This window comes from Pelophylax lessonae (genome assembly GCF_965119305.1).
Source record: "Pelophylax lessonae genome assembly, chromosome: 3".
NCBI lineage: Eukaryota > Metazoa > Chordata > Amphibia > Anura > Ranidae > Pelophylax > Pelophylax lessonae.
In genome coordinates, this window is record NC_138770.1 from 18748933 (window position 1) to 18762958 (window position 14026).

Genomic DNA, 14026 nt, shown 5'->3' on the forward strand with positions numbered 1-14026 from the left:
GGGGGGCAGGTGTGTTAAATTTGGTGTTATCGCTCTCCCTCTCTCATACTGGTCACTGGAAGTTTAACATGGCACCTCATGGCAAAGAACTCTCTGAGGATCTGAAAAAAAAAATCGTTACTCTACATAAAGATGGCCTAGGCTATAAGAAGATTGCCTGACCTAAAACTGAGCTGCGGCACGGTGGCCAAGACCATACAGCGGTTTAACAGGACAGGTTCCACTCAGAACAGGCCTTGCCATGGTCGACCAAAGAAGTTGAGTGCACGTGCTCAGCGTTAAATCCAGAGGTTGTCTTTGGGAACTAGACGGAATTAGATCTGCCAGCATTGATGCAGAGTTTTAAGGGGTGGGGAGTCAGCCTGTCAGTGCTCACACCATACGCCGCACACTGCATCAAATTGGTCTGCATGGCTTTTGTCCCAGAAAGAAGCCTCCTCTAAAGATGATGCACAAGAAAGCCCACAAACAGTTTGCTGAAGACAAGCAGACTAAGGACATGGATTACATGTCCTGTGGTCTGATGAGACAAAGATAAACATATTTGGTTCAGATGGTGTCAAGCGTGTGTGGCAGCAACCAGGTGAGGAGTACAAAGACAAGTGTGTCTTACCTACAGTCAAGCATGGTGGTGGGAGTGTCATGGTCTGGGGCTGCATGAGTGCTGCTGGCACTGGGGAGCTACAGTTCATTGAGGGAACCATGAATGCCAACATGTACTGTGACATACTGAAGCAGAGCATGATCCCCTCCCTTCAGAGACTGGGCCACATGGCAGTATTCCAACATGATAGCAACTGCAAACACACCTCCAAGATGACCACTGCCTTGCTAAAGAAGCTGAGGGTAAAGGTGATGGACTGGCCAAGCATGTCTCCAGACCTAAACCATATTGAGCATCTGTGCGGCATCCTCAAATGGAAGGTAGAGAGAAGCGTAAGGTCTCTAACATCCACCAGCTCCGTGATGTCTTGGAGGAGGGGAAGAGGACTCCAGTGGCAACCTGTGAAGCTCTGGTGAACTCCATGCCCAAGAGGGTTAAGGCAGTGCTGGAAAATAATGGTGGCCACACAAAATTTTGACACTTTGGGCCCAGTTTGGATGTTTTAACTTCGAGGTGTATTCACTTTTGTTGCCAGCGGTTTAGACAATAATGGCTGTGTGTTGAGTTATTTTGAGGGGACAGCAAATTTACACTGTTATACAAGCTGTACACTCTACTTTATATTGTAGTGGGAAGTGTCATTTCTTCAGTGTTGTCACATGAAAAGATAGAATAAAATAATAGATATATATATATCATAGTTTGTGGGCTGTATATATATACTGTATATATATATATATATATATATATATATATATATATATATATATATATATATATATATATATATATATATATTGTGACAGGAAGTCAGGTAAATCTGTGGATGTAGTCACAGACAGGAGATACATTTCCACCTGGTTTAGAAAATTCACCAATTACTATAGGGTGTCGGCTGCAGAGATAGCCAGCAGGAAGTTGAAAACCATTCAGCTGTTCAGAATGAGGAAATTAAGGCCTCTATAATTTGTCCAAAGGAAGTCTAAGGATTGCTGCCTCCTGCCGCTGTGTGGGCATGGGGAGAGGAGGACAGTCAGATGTGTGCCCCCTGAAAGCTGTGTGAGCATGGGGAAGACCTCCTGAAGCGATGTGGCTGAGGAGGGTAACAAGTGTGAAGACTACTCGAAGTGAGGTCTTGAACTGTTTGCTATGTGAAGAGCCAAGCAAAGGAATGGTTGCTATGTGAAAAGAAACCAATGGACATTTCCTGTGTGAAGGGGAAATTAATTAAGACTGAAGACTACTCAAGGTGAAGTCTTGAACTATTTCTATGTGGAAGAAAATAAATGGACTATTGAGTGTCTGCTGTAGGATCAGCAAAGTTTGCTCCAACAGTAGGTTGGAGACAGACTTCATTAGATAGGTTCCTGTATGTGAGAAGGTAGCCGCCCACAGTGGCAAGGATTTATTTTGTGTTTTATTTTTATTTTGCTGTTTTGAGGCTTGCACTTGTGTGAAGTAAACTCCAAGAATAAACCAAACTGTTGTTTGCAACCACTTCTCGGCTATCTCCATGTGTAAACGCACCCCCCAAAGGGGTCATCCACGCCCGCCACCGAGCTAATCCCCTCACAATATATATATATATATATATATATATATATATCATAGTTTGTGGACTGTGTATATATATACATATACATATATATATATCATAGTTTGTGGACTGTGTGTATATATATATATATATATATATATATATATCTCATAGTTTGTGGACTGTATAACTTTCCTACAGATAAATAATATACACAGATTTGGGGTGTTTTCACCAAAGAAATGCAGCAGAATACATTTTGGGTGAAATTTATGAAGGACAATTATTTATTTGCTTAGTTTTATAACAGAAACAAAGATAACGTGTTTTTATTTTTTAATAACATTTTCAGACTTTTTTTCATTTATTTAGCAAACAATAATTAACAGCGGTGATTAAATTCCAGAAAAAGGAAGCTCTATTTATGTGAACAAAATTAGAAAAATTGAATTTGGGTTACATGACCGCGCAATTGTCATTCAGTGCGACAACGCTGATAGCTGAAAGTTTATGAAGTCCAATATATCGTATTATAAAGACCCAAGTCAGATAAAACTCATGGACATGACTGAGATATATAGCATTTAGGATTTGTATTCTGTTAGGCAAGGTGAAGGAATATATGGAGAGGATGATTAATACATGGAGAAATCAATCTTTCCTGACAGATTCCATGGCAGCATATGTTCGGGTAGCCCCACCTCCTTTCCTACCCTATAGGACCCCACTCCCATAAATCTTTGCTCCTTTTCAGCCTCTATGTTCCTTTTTTGTGATCCTTTGGAAGCACATGGACGTGTGTTCCTACCTTCTGATGTCAGTACCGGGTTTGGCGTGGAGTGGCCACGGAACGTCGGTCGCTGTTCCTCCGCTAAGCCCTTGCTCTAAGCAGGGTATGGAGGGGTCAATTGAAGAAACCTCTTGCTGGATCATTTGGTCCTGGCCGAGAAAGCCCAGCTGCTGCTGGTCCTGTTTTGCCCAAAAGTCCGGTGTTTCGTGTCCAGTGCCTGACCCATTTCCTAACTCTGGAGCAGTGGAGGTCCTAGCGATAATTCCATACTGGCCCAACAGGCCCTGGTTTCCTTTACTGATGCTTCTCAGTTACCATGATCCGATTTCTCTACCTCTCAGGATGGATCTGTTGTCTGAGGGCCCTACTCCACACCCATGCCTGGCACGTCTGCATCTCAAGGTATGGTTCTTGAGAGGGGGAAGTTGGAGGCCTTAGGATGTCCAGTGAAAGTTATCCCTACACTTCTGAATGCTCGGAGAAGTAGCACTAATAGGGTCTATGAGAGAATATGGTCCAAGTTCTCTAGCTATCTGTCTCCTAGCACCGGCCCAGGAGAGGCATCTACGATCCAGGAAATACTGGGCTTTCTACAGGTGGGTCTAGTTCTTTCCCTGTCAGTTGGCTCTCTCTGAGTGCAGGTGTCAGCCATCTCAGCCTTTATGGGAGTGTCTTGGGCCAGGCATTTGCTGGTTTGTCAGTTTTTCAAGGGTGCAATAAGACTTAGGTCTCAAAGGAAGCCAAGATTCCCCAAATAGGACCTTCCCTTGATCCTGGATTTCTTCTCTTCACTCAGTTTGGTCTCTACCGGGCCTCTGTTGATCAAAGAACTCACTCTGAAAACAGTGTTTCTGGTGGCTATTACCTCGGCAAAGAGGGTCTCCGAGACTCAGAACTGTAAGATTCTGGTACCTCCGGTACCCTTAATCACCACTTTCCTCTGTAATGCGTCCCACCTTTCTCTTCAGGTGGTACGCATATACCTTTAAGAACAATGATGTCACTGCTGAGCGCCGCAGAGCGGCTATTTCAACCGCCGGCGGTCTCACTCACATTGTTCGTTCAACCTGCCTTGCTATCCACATGCTTTCAAGCCTGTCTCTCGATCGGAACCTCCAGCTTTTCCCTCTACCTGGAGCAGACCGGAACCTCGCTACTGATCCCTGTATCTCACTACCGGACCATCCCTTATCTACTGGACCTCTCTAAACTACTAACATTACAAGTGATAAGTACCCCGCAGGGGAACCCTCCATAACCTTATTGCACTATCTACCTATGCACATTAAGGACTGTTACTACCTATCTATACTATCCTATCATCTGCACTGTTACATAGATTGCTAGCTCTTCAGCCTACTACCATCTATCATATGCACTGCTGCATAGATTGCTAGCTCTCCTGTCTACTACTATCTATCCTTGCACTGGGTTAGTCTATCCTGTATTTGTCATCTGCTGTCCTCACCACCTGTTAGCATACTCGATACTAACCTATCTGCATTCCTAAATACCATCTTGAACTCTCCTATACAAAACCTATCAAGTGATTACCATCCTTGTCACTGTTCACACCTGTCCCTTCAGCACATCACCTTCATACTATCATATACATCCTATCACTCCAGGAACATCTCATTGAGTGTGTATATATATCTGTATGTTGAAGCTGACAGGCCCACGGTGATGAGTCCTGGAGAGTTGGATCTGGTATTCAACACATCTCTACATGACTACTGAGTGGAGATTTTGCAGCTGCAAATCCAGCCTATAATAAAAACGCAGGAGCGTTACAGATTGAACGAACCTAAAAATGGATTCAGCAGAATTACCCACTCAAGTGACACAATTAACACAACAAGTAAAAGCGTTAATACTTGCTCTGACTGACGTACAAGAAAAGAATCAGACTCTGACACAGCAGGTAACCCAGCTCTCACGGCTTACTGCTGTTCAGCCTCCTGAACCTAAAATAAACCCTCCTCTAGTGTTTACAGGTGATCGGAAAAAATTTAGTGAATTCAAAAGCGCATGTCAATTGCTTTTTTTGTTAAAACCTCGTACATACCACACTGATCAAATAAAAGTCTGTACCGTTATTTCATACTTGACGGGTGATCCACGGGCCTGGGCAGACTCTCTCTGAGAATAATGATCAGATTCTCAACACCTATTCCTTATTCCTAGCGGAACTCGCTATTTTATACGATGACCCCAATAGGCAGAGTACTGCTGATATTCAGTTGAGGGCCTTAAAACAAGGAAGGAGACCTGTAGAAGACTTTGTATCTGAGTTCCAAAGATGGACCCTTGATTCAGGGTGGAATGACACATCTTTGCGAACTCAATTCAGACTCGGGTTATCGGAAGCTGTTAAAGACGAGCTCGCCCGAGCGGATTTACCTGGCACCTTGGAGGCCTTGATACAACTTAGTATCAACATCGACAGACGACTGCGAGAAAGAAGGGCTGAAAAGATGGGAATGCCATTGTCTAGTCCTTCTCAGATTTCGGGCCGTTGACCCTACTCCCATGGATGTAGGAACCATACGCCCACCTTTAACGACTACTGAACGAGCTAGAAGAACATCCAGAAATCTCTGCATGTACTGCGCATCCTCGGATCATTTGATAAGCACCTGTCCCCTTGTCCGCAAAAAAGAGGGTGAGTGTTCACATGTCTTGCTGGAAGGATTAACGACTTCCTTTTCTAACCCCTATCTTTTTGTTCATTTAATATTACAATGGGACCAAACTAGGATCACCACCAACGCTATGGTCGACACTGGATCTTGTGGAAACTATATTGATACACGCTTTGTTACCTTAAATAAAATACCTATTATTTCAAAATCTAAGCCTGTTTCTGTTAGTTTCATTAATGGTATTCCACTGTCTTCTGGTCCAATCACCAACAAGACACAGGCACTCCTTGCCACTACCAACAAATCACATGTGGAGACCATCACCTTTGACATACTATCCTCACCCCATTTTCCTATTATTTTGGGACTTCCCTGGTTACACACACACACACCAACCAATCATAGATTGGAAAAAACGGACTTTGGTTTTCCCTTCTCACTATTGTGAGAATACGTGTAACCTCCCATCTTATGGGAAGATTCTGTCTGTGGTGTCAGATGAAATTGCACCACTATGCTATTAGGATCTGTCCGAAGTGTTCCTTGAGAAAAATGCTCAAGTGTTGCCTCCCCATAGGGATTACGATTGCACTATCGATCTACTCCCTAACAGCAAATTGCCTTTCGGTCATGTTTATCCCCTTTCACAGGATGAACTTTCTCATCTCAAGGAATACTTGGATGAGAATTTGACAAAAGGGTTCATTAGACCCTCTACTTCTTCCACTGCTGCAGGACTTTTCTTTGTCCGCAATAAGGATTCCAGTCTCAGGCCTATTATCGATTATAGGCAATTAAACACGATTACAATAAAGGATCGCTATGCTTTGCCGCTCATCCCTGAACTTATTGAACAGGTGCGTGGGGCTACTTATGGGGCATACAACCTAATCCGAATCCGTGACGGGGATGAGTGGAAAACAGCATTCAGAACCAGATACGGACTATTCGAATACCTTGTGATGCCATTCGGGCTATGTAATGCTCCCGCAGCTTTCCAAAGATTCATAAACGACATCTTTAGAGACTTACTTGATGTCTGTGTTGTAGTATACCTAGACGATATACTTATTTATTCTCGATCTATGCCTGAACACATAAAACATGTAAGACTTGTGTTGTCCAGACTGCTCTCACACAGACTATATGTGAAATTAAAAAAATGTCTATTTCATAAAGAAGAAATATTATTTCTAGGATACTTCATATCCAAAACTGGAATTAAGATGGATATGAGTAAGATATCCTGTATTCTAGACTGGCCTATACCAACAACTCGTAAGGCCCTACAGCGATTCCTTGTATTCTCGAACTTCTATAGGAAGTTCATCAAGAACTTTTCCGCTATTGTGAGACCTCTCACACAACTGACAAGTATAAAAAAAACATTCAAATGGTCAGAAGAAGCAAATCAAGCTTTCTGCTTGTTAAAATCAAGCTTTACTTCTGCTCCCCTAATACGCCATCCAGACCCATCCCTCCAATATATTCTAGAGGTAGATGCGTCAAATATGGCAGTAGCAGCAGTTCTCTCCCAACGACCAACAAACACTTCATCACTCCACCCAGTTGCTTTCTTTTCAAAATCACTAAGCAGCCCAGAGGTGAATTACCCAGTGGGTGAAAAGGAGTTGCTTGCCATAAAACTGGCACTGGAGAATTGGCGACATCTGCTCGAAGGTACCCAGTTACCAATACTCATATATACAGATCATAAAAACCTTCAATACCTCCAGACTAACAAAACTCTCTCCCACCGGCAGGTACGATGGTCATTATTCTTTTTAAGATTTAATTTCCTAGTGACCTACACGCCTGCAGACAAAAATAAAAAAGCGGATGCGCTATCACGATTAACCGAAGATAACTGCGCCGAAAATCCCTTACATTCCCATAATACCCTATGAACGCATTATTGGTGTTGTCCGTTCCTTGAAGGAAGAGATTTTGCACAGTATAAGAATGGATTCACCTCCACCACAACTAAGTACTGATGCAGAAGGCTTCCTCTATTACAATGACAAACTCTACATACCCCCTACTATGCGCACCAAGATCTTGGAGTTATCGCATGATGTGCCCATGGCAGGACATATGGGTATAACGAAAACCTTTAATTTGCTCACCAGGCAGTTTTAGTGGCCTGATATGAAGACGTCTGTACAAAAATTTGTTTCTTCATGTGACATCTGTGCAAGGTCCAAAATTGACACTACAAAACCATCTGGACTACTTTGTAGTCTACCAATACCCCAGGTTCCATGGGAAGTTGTGTCCTTAGATTTCATAGTAGAACTACCACCCTCTAAAGGATTTAATACCATTCTAGTGTCAGTGGACCACTTGACAAAGATGGCACATTTCATTGCTATCCGTAGACTACCTTCATCTAAACAAACAGCAGAACTACTGATGAAACATGTGTTTAAGTTGCATGGAATTCCAAAAACTCTTTTGTCTGACCGTGGTTCACAATTTTGGCAAGCACTTTGTCAAATTTTATGCATTGAGCGAAAGCTCACTTCTCCCTACCATCCTCAGACCAACGGACAGACTGAAAGAGTCAACCAGTGCATTGAGCAATATCTACGTTGCTACACATCATACTTGCAGGATGATTGGGTGGATCTCCTTCCTCTAGTAGAATTTGCTTACAACAACGCAACCCACAGTACTACGAAGCAACGTCCGTTCTACTTGAACTATGGGTTTCATCCCACTCTTCTTCCACCACGCATCCTGCCATCGAGTAACCCAGTAGCCTCGGATTACCTTACCCAAATAAAAGACTCTTTGGGTTTACTCAATACCACTATATCACACGCTCACAGTCAACAAAAAAAGTACTACAACCTTCGTAGAAGACCTTCTCCTCAGTATGCTATTGGGGACCTTGTTTGGCTATCGACAAAGAACTTAAGATTAAAAATCCCTAGCAAGAAGCTTGGACCTTTATTTTTGGGACCCTTCCAATTAAAAAACTTATCGGAAAAGCTGCAGTACAGCTCACCCTACCAGCAGATCTCAAGATCCATCCCATCTTCCATGTGTCGTTACTGAAGCCCCATGTTCCTAACCAAGGAATAAGGCCTACCATCTTGCCTCCACCTCCAATACAAGTTGAAGGCGGAGAAGAGTATGAGATCAAGGAAATTTTGGATTCTCGCATCCATAGAGGAAGACTCCAGTATCTCATAAGATGGAAGAACTATGGACCCCAAGACAACACCTGGCTAGATACCTCTGATATTCATGCGCCTAGACTTATACGGAACTTTCACTCGAAACACCCAGAGAAACCTGTCCTATAGGCCTTCCGGAGCCGGCCTTAAGGGGGGGTACTGTAAGATTCTGGTACCTACGGTACCCTTAATAACCACTTTCTCTGTAATGCGTCCCACCTTTCTCTTCAGGTGGTACACATATACCTTTAAGAACGATGATGTCACTGCTGAGCGCCGCAGAGCGGCTATTTCAACCGCCGGCGGTCTCACTCACATTGTTCGTTCAACCTGCCTTGTTATCCACATGCTTTCAAGCCTGTCTCTCGATCGGAACCTCCAGCTATTCCCTTTTACCTGGAGCAGACCGGAACCTCGCTACTGATCCCTGTATCTCGCTACCGGATCATTCCTTATCTACTGGACCTCTCTAAACTACTACCATTACAAGTGATAAGTACCCCGCAGGGGAACCCTCCATAACCTTATTGCACTATCTACCTATGCACATTAAGAACTGTTACTACCTATCCATACTATCCTATCATCTGCACTGTTACATAGATTGCTAGCTCTTGAGCCTACTACCATCTATCATCTGCACTGCTGCATAGATTGCTAGCTCTCCTGTCTACTACTATCTATCCTTGCACTGGGTTAGTCTATCCTGTAATTGTCATCTGCTGTCCCCACCACCTGTTAGCATACTCGATACTAACCTATCTGCATTCCTAAATACCATCTTGAACTCTCCTATACAAACCTATCAAGTGATTACCATCCTTGTCACTGTTCACACCTGTCCCTTCAGCACATCACCTTCATAATATCATATACATCCTATCACTCCAGGAACATCTCATTGAGTGTGTATATATCTGTATGTTGAAGCTGACAGGCCCACGGTGATGAGTCCTGGAGAGTTGGATCTGGTATTCAACACATCTCTACATGACTACTGAGTGGAGATTTTGCAGCTGCAAATCCAGCCTATACTAAAAACGCAGGAGCGTTACAAAGACTCGGGGACGATGCCAAAAAAATTATGCTAGACGTCCTCGAGTATGGTTGGTACAACCCTAGAAGTAAGGCATAGTTAATGTAGCCAGATGCCCTACATGTTTCGCTTGAGGAATCAAGCTTCTTCTGGAGCTACTGGTATACAGACTCCCTATAAAGGCGAGTAGTGGTTTACAGTGGCCGATATACTAGGCAATAAAAGGGTATATATATCATAAATCATAACGGGGGGGTTGGTTAGATGAGTCAACTGGTATCACGACAAACGAAAATAAACAGGATACATGTCTAATTGAGACAGATACCAGTGGCGGCAACCAATTGGGGACAGCAAGCCAAATAAATATGGCCCAGGTATGTCCAAAGTATGAAAGGTCCTTCAAAGGAGAAGCATTGAGACCGCAGACTTAAACACTCAGCAGACCAATTCCCCCGGATGGGGATGAACCACCTTCTATCATAGACCCTATTGGTGCTACTCCTTCTGGCATTCAGAAGTGTGGGAATCACCTTTACTAGACATCCTAGGGACTCCAACCTCCCCCTCTCAAGAACCAAACCTTGAGATGCAGATGGATGCAGTGTAGGACCTTGAGACAGTAGCACCGGCCTGAGAGGCAGAGAGATTGGATCCCGGTAACTGAGAAGTGACAACAGAGGGAACCAGGGCCTGTTGGGCCAGTACGGGATTATTGCTAGGATCTCCACTGCTTCTGTTCTCAGTCTCTGGAGGAACTGGAGAATTGGGACTGGTGGGAAGGCATTGGCTCTGTGAAATTTCCAGCCGTCTGTGAGAGCATCCAATCCGAAGGCCCGAGGATCTCGGAATCTTGTGTAATATTTTAAAAGCTTCTTGTTGTGAGGGGCTGCAAAGAGGTCTACCTCTGGACAGACCCCCAGAGATAGGACCCACTTGAAGACTTCCTGATGGAGAGACCACTTGTTGTTGTCGAGTCTGATCCGAGAGAGAAAGTCTGCTTCCAAGTTTTGTGTTCCCAGAACATAGGTTGCCGAGAGATTAGTAAATGGGGGAAGCTGCGCTAAGTGACACAAAACATAAATGAAGATGAATGAAATGGAGTCCAAAAAAAGTCCCAAAAATATTGATTAATATATGAATAGTTGAATCAACAAAAAAGTCCAAACATTCAGCCAAAAATCCACAGGTGCAGACAATGAATGAAGTTACTGCTTACCAGATGTAGCAGTAAAATGAGCCTTATGCATAATTAGCCAAGCAAGATGAAGATCTGTGGAGGATTCCTCATCAGCGATAGCCGTCCCAGGATCACAATTGGGTGGATGTTGGGGTGAAAAACAAATGCAAAAACATAGCGTGATACTGTATAATGAAGGTGTATATTAACCACTCCCGTGTGTATCAGAAAGGAGAGAATCCTGATAGAAACCACCACCATCACAGGCTGCTTACCAGAATAAAAGTAAATAAGGCAAATCAATCCAAAGCAATCCCAAATGAATGAAATAAGCCGTAAGATGAGCCACCACCTTATTCCCAATTTAATTACCAGATTGTGCAGATATAACAAGCGTATACGATCACTCAGATAGCTCGTGACCCCGTTAGGACCGTCACCATAAATCCCTGCTTACCAGAAATAAGCAAATTAATGCATAAATCACAAGTCCGGATGGCACTGGATAAGGTATCCTATCCCCTGTAAACGGTCCGGTCCCTTGAGGTATAGAGGCTGACCCACCAAATATGGCTCCGAGGTTCACATAAAAATGATAATGGAGATGCCCATAGTGTAAAACCGTTTATTAAGAGCAAAGGTTAAAAGAAATGCACTTACAGAAGAAGCATGTATAGAAGCGCTGAATCAAAACTGCCGGCCGGACAGCTTCAAACACCCGCCTGAGCGTCTCGTAGAGGTGACGTCAGCACGCCGCAAACGACGTACGTTTCGTCAGAAAATGACGTTCTCAAGGTACCCTAATCCGTACCTTGAGAACATCATTTTCTGACGAAACGTACGTCGGTCGCGGCGTGCTGACGTCACCTCTACGAGACACTCAGGCGGGTGTTTGAAGCTGTCCGGCCGGCAGCTTTGATTCAGCGCTTCTATACATGCTTCTTCTGTAAGTGCATTTCTTTTAACCTTTGCTCTTAATAAACGGTTTTACACTATGGGCATCTCCATTATCATTTTTATGTGAACCTCGGAGCCATATTTGGTGGGTCAGCCTCTATACCTCAAGGGACCGGACCGTTTACAGGGGATAGGATACCTTATCCAGTGCCATCCGGACTTGTGATTTATGCATTAATTTGCTTATTTCTGGTAAGCAGGGATTTATGGTGATGGTCCTAACGGGGTCACGAGCTATCTGAGTGATCGTATACGCTTGTTATATCTGCACAATCTGGTAATTAAATTGGGAATAAGGTGGTGGCTCATCTTACGGCTTATTTCATTCATTTGGGATTGCTTTGGATTGATTTGCCTTATTTACTTTTATTCTGGTAAGCAGCCTGTGATGGTGGTGGTTTCTATCAGCACTCTCCTTTCTGATACACATGGGAGTGGTTAATATACAGCTTCATTATACAGTATCACGCTATGTTTTTGCATTTGTTTTTCACCCCAACATCCACCCAATTGTGATCCTGGGACGGCTATCGCTGATGAGGAATCCTCCACAGATCTTCATCTTGCTTGGCTAATTATGCATAAGGCTCATTTTACTACTACATCTGGTAAGCAGTAACTTCATTCATTGTCTGCACCTGTGGATTTTTGGCTGAATGTTTGGACTTTTTTGTTGATTCAACTATTCATATATTAATCAATATTTTTGGGACTTTTTTTGGACTCAATTTCATTCATCTTCATTTATGTTTTGTGTCACTTAGCGCAGCTTCCCCCATTTACTGTTTTTTTTATGTTTGTCACATATTAAGTTGCCGCTACCTTTCTTTGATATTTAGCGCAGTTTCTTCCCCCCTTTTTCTATTTGCCGAGAGATTAGACAGGTTATTTTGTGCCCAGGACATAATTGGCTCCGTCTCCTGGAGCAATGACAGGCTGCAAGTTCCTCCCTGTCTTTTCACATAGGCCACCGCCTTTGTATTGTCCAGTCTGAGCATCACGAGGCCCCTTAAGTCAGATGGCGAAAGGCCTGCAGTATCTTGAAGGCAGCCCTAAGCTCCAGAATATTGGAGACTACTCCGAGGGAGGGGAAAGACCATCTGCCCTGCGCCACTTCTGACAAGCGGTGGGCTCCCCACCCGGTACTGCTGGCATCCGAGGTCACTTTAACCCATGAGACGGGGGCTATGGAATGACAATTGAGGAGATTCTCCTGTAGCAACCACCAGGGAAAGCACCTCTTCATGGTTGAGGTTAGGTATATGTGTTGGGACATGTTCTCTGATGTCCACTGCTGGAGAAAACCCCTCTGGAAAGGTCGCAACCTCCATAACGCCCATTTCACCATGGGAGCTGTAGCTACCAGAGTCCCAATTATCCTCAGGCACTGCCGAGCAGTGAGACGGGGAGAAGCGAGAGCAAGAGCCACCCTGTCCCGAACCACTGGGATTTTCTCCTCGGGCAAGGAGACGATGCATTCCACTGTGTTGAAGAGTGCCCCTAGGAACACGAGAGATTGTGTGGGTACCAGGTGACTCTTCCCGAAGTTCAGGATCCATCTGAATTCCTGGAGAACCGAGATCACTTGATCTAAGTGTTCAAGAAGCTAAGACCTGTCCTGAGACAGGAGAAGCAAGTCGTCCAGATAGTGGATGCCCCTGACCCTAATAAGGGCCACCACTGACAAAAAGACTTGAAAACGTACGAGGCGACATTGAAAGCCCAAAAGGGGAGACAGGTGAACTGCAGGTGGGCTTGTCCAATGCCAAAGCGCAGAAACTGCTGGAACTCCTTTGCCACTGGAACATGAAACTAGGCATTTTTCAGATCTATACTGTAGATGCTAGCCAATCTCCTAGCTGGAATGATTGTGATCAGAGATTCCATTTTGAATTTTTCTCCGCGTATGGACCTGTTGAGGTGTGTAAGGTCTATTACGGGCCTCCAATACTGGTCTTTTTCCGAACCATGAAGAGGGGTGAATAAACTCCCTGTCCCCTTTCCAATTCTGGGACTGGAACTACAGGCTCCTGGGCCACCAGAGAATCTACGTAAGAAAGGAGAATCTGTTTTTTTTCTGCAGAAGAAGGAAGAG

At 44.0% G+C, this 14026-nt stretch overlaps 1 protein-coding gene and 1 pseudogene across 2 annotated transcripts in view; one reads left to right on the top strand and one right to left on the bottom strand.

Moving 5' to 3' along the window:
• The window catches only part of LOC309548794, an 18043-nt pseudogene extending 6999 nt beyond the window's left edge, over positions 1–11044 (bottom strand). The window contains exons 1-2 of the transcript in view: positions 11014–11044; positions 10378–10857 (exon numbers count right to left, since the gene is read on the bottom strand). The product of the transcript in view is annotated as an uncharacterized misc_RNA (transcript). The remainder of the gene's footprint in view (positions 1–10377; positions 10858–11013) is intronic.
• Positions 1–14026, top strand: part of LOC309550239 (uncharacterized protein) — a gene marked incomplete at both ends in the record, with an annotated part of 1760330 nt that overhangs the window by 724057 nt on the left and 1022247 nt on the right.